The sequence below is a fragment of the Schistocerca nitens genome, chromosome 9 (assembly GCF_023898315.1).
Source record: "Schistocerca nitens isolate TAMUIC-IGC-003100 chromosome 9, iqSchNite1.1, whole genome shotgun sequence".
Lineage (NCBI taxonomy): Eukaryota > Metazoa > Arthropoda > Insecta > Orthoptera > Acrididae > Schistocerca > Schistocerca nitens.
Window position 1 is genome coordinate 321,135,229 of NC_064622.1, and position 18,594 is coordinate 321,153,822.

An 18,594-nucleotide genomic window follows, 5' to 3' on the forward strand; every position below is an offset into this window, starting at 1 on the left:
TACGGGTGGTTGGTTTAATCCTGTGAAAGCTTATTTTGGGCTATAAACACGTCAGTTTAATTGAAAGCCAACAAGTATGAGAATAATGTTCATAAATCACAATAACATCTTATTATAACGGTCTCAGTATCTATAATATTATTGTGCAATAGATACTGAATGAAAAATTTATATATAACAGCTGAAGACAAGATACTGCAGGTTACATTACTTACAAACTAATAAATTCAATAACAGCTATATCTGGTAAAGGAGAATAGTATTTCCCATGACATGGCTATAGCTTCGAAGATCTAAAGTAATAAAAATAGATGACTGACAGTCACGAACGAGAATCGCGAAGTCTGGGGCTGGCTGCATGAAAAATCCCCATCCTGGTATATTGAAATCGCGCAATTTAGGTGAGTGAACGCTATATTTGCTGTTCCTCCGTAAGCAAAACGTTAAGGAACATGGTGCTCCATGGATCCGCTACGTTGCTTCTACCACCCTTGAAATGTTTCGTCAAGGTCGCATTGTCCTTCCAGTGCCCAGTTAAATATTCTCTAATCTTTAGAAAGATACTTATAGTAAAGTTTCAAGATGAGATTATGTTTGTAGCTAGAGTGTAGCATATTTTCATAGAGAGCACAAATTGTCTCTCCTCTATCAATGCACTGCACAGAAGTATGAAGAAGAACCGGATGTATGGTTCGAGGTGTGTAAGTTGTGCAAAATATATTCTGCCAACATACCTGGACGTGAAAAGAAAACTGACCCGATAGTCATGTTATACACATCAATCCAGACCACAACTTAGGTCTATCCCGCTTTTATTCCCGATCGTGTAGTCGATGTTCTAAGACACATACCTGTTAATTGTTTCTGAAATATAAAATTTAAACTATTCAGTGAAAAATATCTTATTAAAGCCCATAGATTTTATCCATATAGTTGAACAACTCACACATTGCAATATCGTAACGCAGTGACTTGTCTCTTGGAAGCAACGTCTTTACGCTCTTCGATCTGTGTCTATTCAACCTCGCCTTTTTTTTTTTTTTGAGGAAATAGTTGTTTTTGTATTTTACGTTCCAGTGGACGCATACATCGAATTCCTAGGTATACCCAGAAACGTTCTTCGGACATTCTATTACCATTCACTAGAAAAAATCACCCTCTATATTAGACACGTTTCCATTGTTCAGAAATAGTGCCTGCCAAGCTACTATCGTCTTGTATCGTATGTTAGTTTGCGACACACACGACGAAATTCCCTGTACTCCATAAACATGAACGTAACTCGGCTTATCACAACACGATCTGTGGTTAAACAGACGACAGACTTATAAGACCTGATTTACACAGCTGTGTAGTACACGTGAATTAACTGAGTGCAACTTCGCCCTTTATGAGTTACGTTCGTATAAGATACACGACCACTTCTTTCTTTGTTTTGAATCAAGAGTATCATCAAACTAGGTAATTGCGAGCACGAACAGCTTGTTTACAAAACATGTCACATATTCGTCAGGAATAGAAGAAAAGTTTCTACAATTATATATCTGGAAATCAATACCTGTGAGACGTAGGCTGAGGATCCGCGTTTCTAAGACTAAATTTTATTTACAGATGACGCAGCATTCGCAAGGAGCAATATAATAAATCACCACTATACGCGTCTGGACAGGTCCAAACCCTCATGTAGACATGGAGACGAGGCATCAGAATCGCTTCAGTATCAATTTATGGACAGGAATTGTTGCCGACAGACTTATAGGGTCCCAAAAACATCAACAGTTTCTGTGTAGCACCGATTTCTGATCGACAAATTAACAGAGCTATCGGAGAACGTTACTCTTGAAGAAAGACAACGACTGTGATTTGTACACGATGGGGCACCATCACATTTTCTACGGATCATGCAACAGTATCTCATCGCAAAGTTTCGTGGGCGATGGACTGGTCGAATGTGGCCAGTAGCATGGCCTCCCCGTTTACCGGACCTCAATCCGTTTTGGGTTTCACGACTGGGGGCATTTAAATGCCCCGTTTTATGCAAAACCAATCGGCAATGTGCAGACGTTACAGTAGTATGTTACCAACGCATGTGCCGCAGTCCGAATAGAGCCAGATTTATTAGGAAGAGTGCGTGATTTGCTGACAAGAAGGGCTGAAGGATGAGTCGGGATGTTTGGTAATGACCTTTAGTTAAGACCGTATCTCAGCAGGTATCGGTTTCTAGACATATCATTATAGGAACTTTTTCTTCTAGTTTTGACCAATTCTGTCTCCTATAGTAAAATGTGACGTCTTTAAAACACACTGTATACGTAAATTAACAGACAGGTAGTTACAGAAGACCAAAACAGTCAGTACGTCTTCGCTAAGACGAATTTTCCGACATTTGTTGTGATGTTGACACATGGACCTAATAATACGAATCTCGTTTGATAAAAACTCTAATGAATATCGAATATCAAATAGGGATCGTTTTTTTTTCAGTTTACTTAATGTCTTATCTCCAATGAAGTCAGTAGATATAGTGAGAACAGGATAAAGTGTACCACTGTGGAAGAATAACACGTCCAAGGTTCAAAAATGGACTCTGAGTACTATGGGACATAACTTCAGAGGTCATCAGTCCCCTAGAGCTTTTTTTTTAAAAAAAAAATTCTTTGTTAACGAAACCATTATAATTATACAAAATTAATGCACTTCCTTATCTCATTAGTGGGTCATAATAATTATACATCTAATACTTATTTTGCAGCTAGTTACAGTTTTTTGAGTGAGCTACAGTTAGTTTTTCATACAATGGGCATTTAATTTCTAATATCTACAGCTTATATCTAATTCTTATAACTAATTCCTATCACCTGCAGCGCCACACGTGTGCCAGTGAAAACCTACTTTAAATTGCCTTGCTCTTCGAGCTAATCACGAAGAGCGTGCCCCTGGCACTGGGCAGGCCACGATGTTGATTCGCTGCAGTTCCCAAGCATAGTTTACCTAAAAAACTAAGTCCTACAAACTAACTTACCCTACGTCATTTCCGGTGCGTGTCTTTATCGGTGGTATTGACCCCCACTCCCCCTGATCCTGCACGTGGCGGATTCCAGCTATGATGGAAAGTCGGCCAGTCCACGCACAGGCGGTATGTGAATAGGGCTCTGGACGCAATCAGTGTTGGTTGTCTTTGTTATTTAATTAATGTACCTCAAGTATTCTGTTAAAACTTTCCGTGATACCTCGTTGGCCAATGTGTTTAAGATCTGGAAAGTGTCCTCCCGTCTAAGTAGTTGATATGTGTCATGGTTTGGAAGTCTGTCTCGAAGTGTGTTCGCAGCATCATTGAAGAGGGGGCATTCGTAAATTACATGGTCGGGCGTACCCTCCGAATCGCCACAGTCACACGCTGGTGTAGCCCTCTTCCCAAATCGACATAAGTATGTCGGGTAGGGTCCATGGCCAGTGCGAAAATGCATCAGTCCTCGTGTGGGCTCAAAGTATTTCATTTCCAAGCGTTCCCTCACATCAGGTATGTACTGGAACGTTCTACGTCCAGCCTCTTCTACCTCCCAAGACTCCTGCCAAAGTTCCTCCCCCTAGATCTTAGAACTATTTAAGCCTAATTAACCTAAGGACATCACACACATACATGCCCGAGGCAGGATTCGAACCTGCGACAATAGCGGTCTTGCGGTTCCAGACTGTAGCGTCTAGAACCGCTCGGCCACCCCGACCGGCCACGTCCAAGGTCCTTTTCATGAATCAAATAATGATTTAACTGAAGTGGACTGAGACGGCGCTGAAAATGTTTTGCGTACGGTTAACGTGGACTTTCCTCTGTCTCGCTAGATGTATATCAGTGTCCAAAATTAAGCATAGTCGAGGTATGGAATATCTCAAGTGTAGTGTCCTGCCTACTCGTCAAATATGGGCTGCCTAGGAAACCTGCTCTTTCGGATCGCCACGCAACAATTCAAGCAAATCATATTAATGAATTTTATTTACAGAAATTAAATGACAATACTTAACTTTGAGAAATTTACAATGATGTGTGGCAAGCAAAGGGCGACGTGCAACATAAGCAATCTCTTCAGTATACGCAATTCGTAATAAAAGAGAAGTACTACAGCTCCTAAATCGCTGCTATACAAGTGCCTATTCTTGATGCAGCTGTCGAAGTCGGCAATTGGCTAGTATTCAACTGGGCCGCGGTCAGGCGACGCGACGCTTATGTCCTTTTCGTGTTTAGGGCGCTGCTGTCGGGTTGTCGTCCTAGAGAGGGGTCGGTCCGCGTGCAATTCGCAGACGTCTTCTTCACAGCCCTCTCTGTTCTAACGTTCCCGAGCGGCTTGCCGGCGCTTGACTTTACGCCGGAGCAAGAAGGTTTATAGAAGAACATTTATTACTATATATTTAATTAGTAAGATCCTAAAATCAAAGATCCCCATAAAAAAACTAAACAAACCTCTTGTACATCAACTAAACAGAAAGTACAGTTCAAATAGATTTACACAGCAGTCACTAATAAGAGAAGCGATGCGAAGGTCTCAAAGAGTCCGCGGAGGTTATAGATGGTCTACATTTCGCCTCCGCAATGAATTGTCAACATGACCGACTGCGTATGAACCACGAGACCTCCTTACTAGCCCAGTATGGAAGAGGCACATCAATTAGATCGGCTGGATGCGAACGGCATTATCGTTAGTGAAAATAAAGCATGATCCAATTTTGCCACTTATATACCGCTCATGCATTTGCAGCTAAATGTGGAGCACCGTATACACATCTTGTTTGAGGTCTACCAATCCTAAAACGTGACCGTTACCAAAATTGTCTCTCTCTACGACACCCCCTTTACTGGGGCTACAGTTTTCCCTCCTGGAAAACATCCGATGGATAGAATTCTGCAAACTGAAAACGAATTATGCCGATCCTCCATTCAGCAATGGGCTAATCTCAATGCTGATTTTATTTAGTTAGTAACATGTTCCACAGATCATTTGAACGATTCCTCTGTAGATATGATGTGGAAGGAGTCAGTTTACTGGATATGAATAAGTGATAAACGTTAACATTTCTGATTATTTTTAGTCCTATCCTTGCAACTACACCTCAGAACTAGATTTTTATTCAAGCTATCAGATTTTAAATGAAATTTCGTCCAGGCAATAGAGGAAGATGGTCTTGACGTCAGATTCAAAACTTGCTTTGATACCTGTCAGACATTTCACATCATTGGACAAATGTTAAAAAATTTTTGTTTCTTGATATCGAACTCCTTACTGGCCCACTGGTAGCTTTAATAATCGGTAATAAAGGTTATTTTCTCGGGTGGTGTTATAGGTATAGACATCACCATTCTTATAAAATTGTGATGGTTTATTTACGAAGAATTTCGTTAGCGTTTATATGTATTGTTATGGCGTAATTAAAACCCCTAACTCCTTGAAGCGGTACCTACATGACGATTGTGGGTGAACATGTATTATTCTTATTGCTCGCGTTTGTGCAGTCAGTACTCTTTCCAAGTAATGAACTGCCCCAATATTGAGACGAAATATGCAACATGTATCAGAAAGTTGATTCGCTTGTTTTCACAACTGGCAATTATACGAAGAGGAAAATCGGCGAAGTTAAATGTTTGAGCAGCTTAGTAATTAGCTTCTTCCACTTCAAGTATTCATCAGTACGTACACGCAGAATTTTGAAGCATTCTATCCTGTTTTCTGGCTCCTGCTCATGTGTTACGGTACATCAGTTGTCGGTGACACTATTGGTTGTACAGTACCGATTATAATTAGTTTTCTCAAAAACAGAGGATCCATTTTCAGAGAACCACTTAATGAATCTTTGAAATGTATCTTTAGAAATCTCTTCTGTTTCTTTTTCCCTGACAAGAAAAGTTGTAATCCTGCTTGGTCAATATGAAGTGGAGGGTCATTAACATATGCAGTATAGGCAGAAATTGTGTGAAATGCTTGTCAGGGTGTTGCAGGTAGCTTATGCCGAGAAATATCTGTTCAGAGAAACATTCGATGCGTTGCGGCCTTTCCGATTTGATTAGCATTGAAATTAGCCAATGAAACCATTGCTCGCCCAAGTTCAAGCGGTCCGCTAGATACAGTTAGTATCAGTTGTTCTCATAGCCTAATCTGTAGCGCACAGAACTTCGTAGCCTTTGGCTCAGGTTCGATCTTTACTCCCTTTCCATGTTCAATTTTTGTATCGCTCTCTTCTCCGGCTTTACGAAACCAAACGAAGAACACGTTTAGCGACACTTTCTTTCACAGTCCACCAGAGTTGGTTCGAGCAACTGCCTCGTTGGCTATATCAATGCTATAAACTCGGAAAAGGCACTACGTTTCGAGATTTTTTTAACAATTATTTCTCAGCCAACCTATTCTGCAATACCGTTACAATCTTTCCACACCGTATAAGAAATAATAGTGGCCATAGAATTGAACTTTGTAGGACTCCATTTGTGATTTCTTCCCAGTCGCTAAAATTTTCTCTCAATTCACTATTGTTTGAATTAGTCAGCATAATTTTTTGCATTAGATTTGTTACGTATTATTCAAACCAGTTGTATGTAAAGCCATCATTTCCATAAAAATTTAAATGTTTCTAAGAGAATGACGAGATCTACGCAATCCGACGCCTTGGAAAGATCACCGCAAATACCAAGTGTTGATATCTTATTAAGTAAGGGTTGTAACATTTATAGAATGAATGTATAAATTTTATTCTCAATCCCATCTGGTGTCCTAACAGTGATGTGCTAAGAAAATCGCCTCTACAGTGAGACTACTCTTAAATACATAATTTTTTTCGAATATTTAGGAAAAAGTTTTAGGTAAGGAAATTGGACCCTAATTATGTAGCACTTTACTGTCACTTTTCTCATAATGATGACTGTGTAATAAACTGCTGTGTCTCCGAAATTCCATGAATGGGACATATTGTCTTGATGCCGGTATAAAGACGAAGTACAATGAACATGACTTCAGGAGCAGTTTTGTACTAAAATAGAATTCCTTAAACAGCTATAAAGTCTGCAGAAGACTGCTCCCAAATGCCGTTCGAATTCTTAATGCAGTTAAGGCCATGTATACCAGTTGCGGGTAGATCCTGCACCAGCCTGTCACAAATAAGACTTGAAATGACATTGTGTGCATTAGACACAGTGGAGTGCGTAGCGTCAGAAGGCGATTCATGTATAGCGAGGCAGAAAGAAAGAAAGAGAGAGTGAGACAGAGAGAGAGGGAGAGAGGGAGGGAGGGGGAGAGACAGAGAGGACAGGATGAGTTTTCCCCCCTCTGGCGCCATGTCTAAGCGAACGTCATAAATTCTGCGATGTGTTACAGAGTGTTGCTAGCAGACAGCAATAAATAAAACTGATTGCCACTGAACTAAGCCAATGTCACAGTTGGGAGTGGAGGACTTACCGTGGCCATCTTTCCTCACTGCAAGCGACTAGGAATGAGATTAAACGTCGCTGGTGGCCAAAGATTCGAGGAGGATGGAGTATGGAGAACGCTTCCACACTGAGTGGCCCTCGGTAAGATGCGCAGTGTGACGTAGCGGTCTGTGTATGATGTATTCCAAATGATCCCGGAATTCTATACATCCGAATGGTGCCTTTGTGAAATTACGTTGACACGTTGCATGTATGTTTTGGCTCATCATTAGGTTGGTCGCACTTGAACTTCACCAAACTTGTTCTGACACAATTGATATAATTCCTTCACACAAAGGTTACAAAAAAGACAGTAGTATGTCTCTTATGTTAATAGCTATCTCAAGGTGGATGTCCTAGGAAATAGTTATTAGTTTGCTACAAATTAAAGGCTGACAAGTGGAAGTTTTGTGGTGGTTGAGGGATTAACCGAAGCCATTGATACCGCTTCTCCATCTCCTAATCAGTCTACCACTTTACGTCTCAGCAATAAAAATTTCAAAAAACTATATCGACGCACAAAAATATTGTCATTGGTCTGCTCTGTCAGCGGGTGTATGATGTCACAGGCCAAAATATCAGAATGAAGCTGACATCTGGTATCGGTAGCTTCACTTGACGCTCGGTGCAGTAGTGAGGTTGAATATCAGGCGGGGTTCGATTTCTGGTCGTCGTCGGCTAATCGTGCGCTCGAGTCGGGAGTCAGTGAACACTGGTTTTTCAGCAGCCCATGCTGTATCAGATCTCCAGTGTTAGCTCTAATGACCTTAGCTGTCGTTGCTTACGCCCACGAGGAAAGTCATGAGCAAACCTCACAGTGAGTTGCTTCAAGCTTATAGCACTAGGTGATCTGATTTCTGCCCTAAGAGTTTGGCAGAATTTGTTAAGAGTGTAACATATCTGATTCACATTCTCAGAATTTTCGTCTCAACAATAAAATTATTTTTTGGCAAAATTCGTTGCTGCGGTATAATACCCTACTTATTCACAATAAAAGCACACACAAATACACACACACACACACACACACACACACACACTTGTTCTTTCTAAAGGAGTTCTGTTTCTAAGCACTGCATTTTTTATCAATATCTGCATGTTTTGTGTTCTGCTAAGCCATAAATTTAGTTATATCCTTCAGTCTGTTGTCTCCTCTGCTCAGGGGAACAACCAACCTTCGCCCTGCATGTACAACAGTTTTTGGAAGATGCCTTTGGTCTCAGTTTTATGGCATATTTCTGCTTTCTCCATGACTCCACCCCAAATCCTTCACTGCCTCTTTCATTCTTGGTTGACTCATCCTATATGCGTCTTTTCTTAATTATGCTTAATTTATGGGCTTATACATACGTTCTGCGCTATGTGATTATGTTTCCGCCTCCTCTATATCTACATGGTGGGGCGAAAAGTGGCCCGGAGGAGTGGATACGATTGGACGTGAATGTATGCATATAACTACACCCCGTGACGCACACACTACATCTACGCCCACCATGTGATCCAGACAAGTTCAGAGAGTAGTGCGCGATTTGTCAGTGCGAGTGGACCATTGAACACTGGACGATGACACTCCCATTGCAGCAACGGGAGTTTGTCTTGGAAAGTTAAGTGTCAACAAAATCGTGGAAACGATGTATCGAGTTGTTTGCTGAGAAGCTTAATGGTGCCAAAGTGCCAGCAAAGACTGCCGCCTCACGCTTAGTACGAAAAAAGACGTCAGACAGGATCTGTTTTGAGAAAATCGAAAGAGATTCCGAACACCATAAAATGTGGTTGCAGTTCACCAGAAAATGCTTTAGAGTCGTACCAAATCAACCAGACACATGTCGCAAGTGGCCGGCATATCACGTAGACCATGCGGTTGAATTCTCCAGCAGGACCAGAAGTACCTCCCTACCGGGTGTCGGGCATTCATGTACTGAAACCACCAGATGCTCCTCAGCTCCTCCAGTTTTATGAGTGGCTGTTCACTAAGATAACAATGAGTGGCATGGACATGGATGTGTTCTTTAAGTCTCATGAAGCATAGTTTCAACTGAGTAGGTATCGCAACTCACAGAATCGCAGATTGCGGCCAGCGGAGAACCCGCATAACTTCTAAGAAGTTATGGTTTTTATGCAGTGTATTTACGCCGCATTGTTAGTATCACCCTTCTTTCAGCAGACGCTTACGTTGGTGCGTCACATTGCCAATATTTTGACATCATATGTGGCAGAATTAATGGAGAAAGAAAAGACTTACAATTATTTCCAAGCCATGGCTCAACAGCCAATACAGCTGGCCGAACCTTGGAGCACATTTACACATTTTCCACGACTGCCGGAGTTCTTAGCAGAAGTCTGTGTGATCGCGACCCTAGCTGGCCACCCAGGTCAGCTAATCTGTCAGTGTGCTGTTACTTTGTGTGGTGAGCTCTCAAGTCTAAGGTGTGTCACAACAATCGTCACATACTCAAGAACTGCAGCAGAACATTTCGGATGAGAGTGCAGCAATTCCAGCAGTCCAGCTTCGATCCATCTTCAGCAACGCGCTGACCAGGACCAAAAAGTGCCAAGAGACTAATGATGGTCACTTTCCGTATCTGATACAGACAGGTTAGTACTGTATTCCCTTTTCTCGGCTGTTTCTTTGTACCCTAGAACTCTGTTATCGGGTCCACTTTTGTTTGCTCCACTCTGTATCAGTGACAATGACGAAAATGACTCATTAATGCCTTCCATCAAACAAACAAATAAATTAACCCGGTTAATAAACTGTAGCTCAGCACGTCTGAATTTCTACCCTATCTTTGAGATGATATTTCCAGCGTTACGGTGTTCTTAGTTGCGCTACTTTCTCATGCCTCGACACTGTATGACATTATTACGTATTACCCGCGCTACTTCACTTCTGGGCAGAGTTTTCATTTCGATAAAACTAGAAGTATTCAAGTGACTAAATTATTCCCCTCTTTCTAAGATAATAAATCTCTGCGGTATTACGATACACACATGCGTTGTGAAATAGTACAATCATTTCGTTAAACGCTGTTAAAATGAAGAAAATTTAGATTTAATCTCCTAGTAAAAGTTGCAGTCATTAGATACGGAATATCAGCTCAGCTCAATAATAAAATCGGCTGTGACCTTTCGAAAGCAATAGAAATTTCACTGCGGGAAGAAAGAACTTAGTACACCTCGAATATCGACGTCGATTTTAATCCGATGACGGCTTGTGCCACGTGGGAGGTAGTAGATGTACTCATAATGGTTTCACCGTCGTCCGCCAGCAGATAGCATTGTGGCATAACTACAAGAGCGCCATCTGTGTCCGCGCTTTAATAGGGAATGCTCACAGCCAGAAGGTTCAGTGTGGTGCAATCATGTCGCGGAGACGCATTCGTGCTGCCTACCGCCAAATGCGTGAGTTTGAAAGGGATCAAAGTGTGACCTACCGAATGGCGGGATGCTCCTTTCGGAGAATTGCCACGCAAGTTGGTCAAGCTGCATTGTTGTGGAACGATGGCGGTATCAGTGGTCACACAAACATCCTCACACCCGTATACGAGTTTCTCGACGACCAGCAGCACAGACGCTCACCAGTACCGTCATGTTGCAAGGGTAGCATTGGCAAGTAGTACAGCTACCACAGCACACATCGGAGGGCTTGTGAGCCCAGATGTGTCAACAGGAATTGTTGTGAGCTGTTGATTAGCAGTGGGACTAGGGTAAGCACACCTCCAGCCCGTCTCCCGCCCTCTCCACAGCATCGACGTGCATGGCTCAACTGGTGCCGTCAGAGATCACTTGGAAGGTTGAATGACTCACCGTGATCTTCAGCGATGAAATCAGATTCTGTCCGCACGCAAGTGATGGTCGAATGTCTGTACGCCATAGACCAGGTGAGCGCTGTCTCGGAGAGTGCATTCGTCCAAGACACGCTAGTCCACCCCAGTCATTATGATACGGGATGCGGTAAGCTACAACTCTCATTCAGCCTTGGCGTTTCTGGAGGAGGCGCTAATCAGCGCTCGGTACGTGCAGGACGTTGTTAGACTCGTTCTAACAGGAAGCTGAGTTGTTGTTCCAAGTGGGTAATGCTCGCCCACACACTGCCGGTGAAACTCAACGTGCTCTGCAAGACATGCAGCAGTCTCCGTTGCCAGCAAAATCTTAAAGCTTGTCTCAAATCGAGCACGTGTGAGATGTGGTGGGACGAGAAGTGACTCGTGTGCCTCGTCAACCGACAACTCTTACAGAACTACGTGAACAGGTCGAGAAAGCAGGGCATAGCGTACTCCAGGGCAGTATTCTCCACCTGTACGATCGCCTGGACGCCAGAATCAGCGTCTGCATTGCCGGATGTGGATGTTACAATGCGTAGCAATATGGGTGTTCAGCAGAAGTCGATAATTGGTATCTCATAACCGCATGTTCTATGGATCTGTAATTATTTCATTTACTTCATCCGCACTCTTGCAATAATAAATCTAGAGCGAACTGGAAACTTCTAAAAGGGTGTAGTAATATTTTTCCGGCTGTGTATTTACACAAGCCGTGGAAGTCTAAATCAGTCCGAATAGGGATTTGAACTCCTCTATACCTGACTGTGAAACCAGTTTCTTAATCACTGAGCCGTCTCTCTCGTCGATTACGCTACAGCGAATAAGTATGAAGATTTCTCTACACGAGAATCATTAGAAAGTTCTATTGACTGCCTTTATTGACGAAGAAAGATAAGTGTACGAGCACGAAAACACATCTGGACCACAGCCTGTTTCTCATGTACGGGCATTAGCTAGTACTGTCACCGACCGAGAAAATATCATAAGCTTTTCCAAATCAGCTCTGTAGAGCACAAAAAAGTGCCGTTGGCAGATAAAATGCGTCGCTGCCCACCAGATTACTTCGTCAGGTTATCAAGATGGTGTACAAAGGGATAATTCTATATTACGTCGAGAAGTATATCACTAATAGATTACAGACTTTTCGCTAGGTACAGGTGTGTTAGAAGAGCATTGAGAGTGGTAACACTGTGCCTCAACCGACAACGCTGTCTTTTCTTGCTTACGCTGCTGTTACGATGAATCATTACCTTGGCTCAGTAACATGCTCCTTTTCCTGGAGTTGCTGCAAGAGTTTTGTGAGCATCTCATATATGGTTTTGCTGTCAAGTCCACCACAAAAACAGACCGCCATGAATACGAACAAGGCTGCGCCATTAAATTTTCTGTGAAGCCTGACGAAAGCGCTATTGTGCTTAACGAAAAGTTACAAATCAGAAATGGGAAACATTTCTCATCCACGAAGACCTCCAATTCAAGAAAAGATGACAATATGGAGACAGCAAAGTGCATTGTAAGGTCATGTCGTTGACAGACGATGAGAATAATCGGTAGACAGTTAAATTTTAACATCTATAGTGTTCATCCAGTTTTGACATACTATCTGGACATTTGATAAATATGTGTGAGGATTGCTCACGACTGAGCAGTGGAATAAGCGGAAGGATGCGTTTGCATTTTGTGCTTTCAGAGGGCGTCAGAATTGCTCAGACACGTTAAGAGAGGTGACGAATAATGTATTTCCCAGCACGATCACCACACATAACGCCGGAGTCGGGGGTAGAAATCTGAAAACTCCTCCATCGCAAGGAAACAAAACTGAATGAATCCAAAATGAAATCCACGAAATTTTTTTTACAGTCAGTGGATGGTCCGCAAGGTATATGTGCCTTCAGAAAAATCTTTGAGTCAAACAATTTATCGGTAAATCTTGAAACGTCTCAGGAAAGGGAATACATTTATGGACCAAACATTGTATTTATTGGCAACTGCACGATGATAATAAGCCCTGTCACACTAGAAACTGCATCAATGAATGGTGCGGAGCGGGCTGTATACATTGAGGAGGCTGCAACATCGTAGATATGTTCGTTTATCGGTGTGCTCGCGGAGTATACTGAAGAAAATAATACTTCCACTTTCTACTACCAGGTGAAAATATGGCACTCTAAGCAGTCATAATATGAAATGGCTCCTGTTTTCACGTCAATATGCATTTTGTCACTTGACGACGCATGTCGAATTCTTTTGTGAAGTGACTGTTTGTGTAAATGGTTAAGAAGGTTGAAGTTTTCCCTACGAAACGCAAAGCCTATTGCGATGAAAGTCTGTGCACTGCTGAAAAAGTTTTGTTATTAGAACGCCGGCAATAGCAGCGCTGCACTGTGGGATATCGTCGACAGAAACAACTACGTAGATGTTTCATGTCAATAAATCGGTTAAACAATATGATTAAGAAATAAAAAGAAACAGGTGGATTAGATGGTGCAGTAAGGAGAGGGAGACAGCCCATTCCCATGGCAGTTGTTGATGAAGATGTAGCTATAACCAATCCTTTTGCACATGAATCATGTCCTTCCGTAATTTTAATGCACATCCTATACTGGTATCCCTATAAGATTTAGAATGTGCACCAAATGAAGTCCTAAGAGAAGTTACAAGTTCATGACTTTGGCTTCGATTTTTGGCATACATGGAAACGGATGACGTGTTGCCGAGGATTATTCTTTGGACGCGGGAGGCAAATTTGGATTCGCATAGTGCCGTGACTGCACATAAATGCTACATATGTGGTTCAACTGTACAGGAACATTCACTGCTATCAGCTTATGTGACTGTGTGGCGTGGTTTCACAAGCTCTTTTATTCTCAGTCCGATTTGCTTCGAGAAGATGATTCATCGCGAGCCTTTTCGATGTACAGTGACACTACACTACAGCATGTGCAACATGTTATTCCTGCTTTGCAAGAACGCGACAATGCGACAATGCGACAATGTCCAGATCACTATTTCCATGCAAGATAGGTTGGCATCACATGTTACTTGTCAGGTGAAAGATTTGCCTTGAGAAATCTTTGGTAATGATCACGTCGTCTAAGATGTGTGGCCCTCCAGATACCTCGGAATAAATCCATGTGACTTCTGGCTCTGGTTACATCTGAAATATCGTGTCTGTAAGGGATGTATTCAGAGTCTTCCTGATCTGAAGGATAATAGAGGACGGTATATCGCTCTGATTACACCAGATACGTTGCGAGCAACCATACTGTGTTAGGGATTCATCTGATGCTGAGTCTTGTGTCCATCTTCAATACATGTTGTAATATGTGACTATATCCTACTAAACGTGCCACACCCACCATTGTCAAGTGTTTGATTGTTTCTCCCCATTTCCTGCACCCGCATCACATTCTGACTTCTTAAAGCGCCATATTTTCACCTGGTGGAAGAAAATGAAACTATTATTTTTTCAGCATGCTCCACTAGTGCACCGGTCAGTGTCCACTAAAGACGTTCCAGCGTCCTGCGAAGTATATAGTCTCCGCTGCAGCAGTCGGAACACCGTTAGTTTAATTATAGCCACGCAGTATTTTTAAGGAGACAACAAATTCAAATTTACTAATTCTTGTGAATTTTACCGAATCAAACAAGTCATGGTTGCAAATTAGTGATAAGAATTATTTATAGACGAAGTTAATAACTAGTAGGAGCCGTCCTCGGGGAAAATCCGTTTCGGTTTTGAAGAAATATAGGAACTGTGAGGCCATACTGACCCTACGACTTTTCTTGGTAGAAGAGGCGTTTATAGCATTTATCGATTTAGAGAAACAGTTTTCCAATGTCGACATGAATATGCTGTATGAATTTGTGAAGGTAGCTGATAAAAACACAAAGAGTATGAAGTTGTTTACAGGTTGTACAGAAATTACACTACAGTTATAAGACTGTGAGAGGGATATAGTAGTTGAGAAGGGAGTCTGAAAGGATTGTAGCCTGTCCCCGATGTTACTAAATCTGTACACCAAACAATCAGTAAAAGGAACCAAAGAGAAATTGGGAAATGGAATTTAAGTTCTGAAAGAAGATGTAAAAACTTTGAGGTTTGGCGACGACATTGTACTTCCGTCAGAGACGAAAATAAAATTGGTAGTGTGACTGAACAGAATGGATAGCTTCCTGGAAAGGTTTTCTAAGAAGAACATCATCAACAGTAAAAAAAAATACGAATGGCATGTAACCAACTCATTCAGGAGATGCTGCTACATTTAAATTATGAAATTGGACCGTAAAACTAGAAGATGAGTTTAGCTACCAGGACAGAAAAGTAGCTTACGTTGGCTGGAGAAGAGAGGATACAAAATGGAAACTGGCAATAGCAACAAAAAAGTTTCTGAAAAACAGGAATATATGAACATTGAATATAAATTTAAGTGTTAAGAAGTGTTTTGCCGGCGTATGCGATGTACAAATAACTTACGGGAATGCAGCCTGGTGACGTCGACAACCGCCGATATTTCAGAGGGAGCACACTCTATTTTCAAGGCAAAACTGCAGCAAGTAAACGCTGGGCAATGGAATTTAAAAACCTCGGTTTGCAGAGAATCTCCGGAAAGGTAACACACACACACATACGCACACACACAACACACACACACACACACACACACACACACACTGCAGATACAGGTGCCATCATAAACCAAAGATGACCGAAATCAGAAGTTACGATAGTGAAATATATAATCACCAGGTGGGGTAGCATCAGCTCTGTCCCTCTGTGTTTTGACAGGGTAGGGAGAAAGATTCCACGCAGAATATAAACAAAATCTATCACCTCTTTTTATAAGGTTACTTCCTAATTAAATTCCAGCGTATTCCTCAATAACATTATCCAGTTGCTGGAAGTACATACCAGAATCTCGCTTATTGTAAGCGTGTGTGCCGGTTATGCTCAGTACACCAGTCCTTCACAGCCCTGATAGCTTGACCAATATATGACATGCCACAACTGCAAAGGATACGGTAGGTACCTGCCTTACACGAACCCAGATCTTCCTTAACAGAAACTGAAAGGACGCTGATCTTACATGGTAGTCGAAATCATATTCTGGCAAAATGCGACGAATCCCGTTCGAAATGCTTCGTGCACAAGGCAAGAAGGCTGTAGACTTTGGTGCCACTTCGGTATTACCATCACCCAGCCGGTGCACAGTTTGTAGATAGCGCCACGCGCGTCTCATCTGTCTTTCATTGTAATCATTCTGACGAAAGGTGATCTCGAGATGGGCTAACCAGCTGACAAACTCTCTGGGTCCGGGGCAGGGTATGCCTTGTGAACCAAGGTATGAAGGGCCCTTTCACCTTGAGCTAGGGATGGTGACAACTATCAGCCTGCCGATACAAGTCATTGTGGGTGGACTTCCTATAACGGCATGTCCCAACGTACCATTAACCTTCCTCCTCACCGTAACACCAAGAAATGGAAGACAGCCACCCTTTTCCATACCCCTCGTGAAACAAATAATCTGGTGTTCTCAAAAGTAGTACAATGTCTCACTTTCATGAGGCCAGAAAACAAAATTTCGTCTACATATATCTGATAAGCACGCAGGTTTCAAAGCCACTGACTCCAAGCCGCGTTCCTCGAGATCTTCCACAAAGAAACTGACAATAATAGTTGACAACGTGTTTCCCATCACAACTCCACCTGACTGCTCGTAGTGCTGATCATTGAATAAAAAGTAAGTGGAAGTCAACACATGTTAGTTAATTCAATACCAAACCTAACCTCAATCAACTGTATCGAATTAGACAGAGAAACAAAAGTGAAGAGAGAGAGCACATCAAAACTTACTAGAATATCAGAGTCAGTCAAACACATTTCCTCTAATAGACATAAGGAATCCGCTGAGTTTTTAATGTCATGTTCTCACCTACATACTATAAAGCTCAACAGAATAGCGAGGGTTTTTGCTACACGATATATCGGAGCATTAGCGTTACATTAGAAAGAAGAGGAACGCCTCCTTTGTGAACTTTATGAATACCATGTAACCTATCGGTAACAGCAAATAATAATTAAGACTCTTGATAGTCTCCTACAAGGAATTTTTCACCAGGAGGCTCTTAGTGTTCCTCTCAACACTTATTGCGGGGTCGGCACCGATGTTGCGATACGCTGATTCCCACTGTAAACACTCGTATCTTTTGATCGTAATCCTGTTAGTCCAAAACAACGGTAGCATTTCCATTGTTCGGAGATAAAATAACAATATCCGATCCAACTCTAAGTGAGCGTAAATCAGTCCTGTCAGCTGTTGTTATATTGCTGTTGGTTGGAGTGTCCCTGTCAACAATCGGCATGCCGCCCCCGCCCCCCTTCCACCCTCTCCCACTAGCGTCCATTGCAACATCAGGAGGTAGTTTAAAATTAGCCTGTTCAACAGAATTAATAAAATGAACCACTGGCAAACTCTTGTAGGTCCTATTTGTTGACACAGGATGCGTAGAATTTGCATTTAAATTATCAGATTTTAAACATAAATCCTATTCAGCCGAAGTTTACTCTTAGTAGCGATCAGTTTTCTGAAATTCGTACGAGCTGCAGACAATACTGCGCATATATAGACAACGCTAACGTCATTAACACACCTCGTAACGTGGTGTACCGTTCCAAACCGTGGTTTGATATCTTAGTAAACGCAAAGTACTTTACGATGCGAGAGACAAAAGCCGTGCAGGATTAGCAGAGCGGTCTAAGGCGCTGCAGTCATGGACTGTGCAGTGGTCCCGGCGGAGGTTCGAGTCCTCCCTCGGGCATGGATGTGTGTGTTTGTCCTTAGCATAATTTAGGTTAAGTAGTGTGTACGCTTAGGGACTGATGACCTTAGTAGTTAAGTCCCATAAGATTTCACACACATTTGAACATTTGAAGAGACAAAATGAAAGTTACACACTGTATATATCAGCGAATGATGCGTAATACGTAGAAACTTAGCCTTCCTTGCTGATATTGCTGCTCATTTAAGGAAAGTATGAGCTGTTTGACTTGTATCTTAAGATTAATACATCAGAAACACGTAACCTATTACACACTAAGCTTGGTACACGAAGCCTAGCCTTTTTCGAATGTCTTTCGTAATTAGAATTCATCGTAGAAAATCTTTCATTGTTTACCGAAAAAACAATTGGTGTTTTGACACAAACAGTAACACTGGAATACATATCATGAAATCCTTTATCAGATCGTTCTAGTTGTAAAAGATTCTGTGTTTTTCGAAGAACATTTAGGCATCACTGATTTATAAATTCCACTCACTGAAG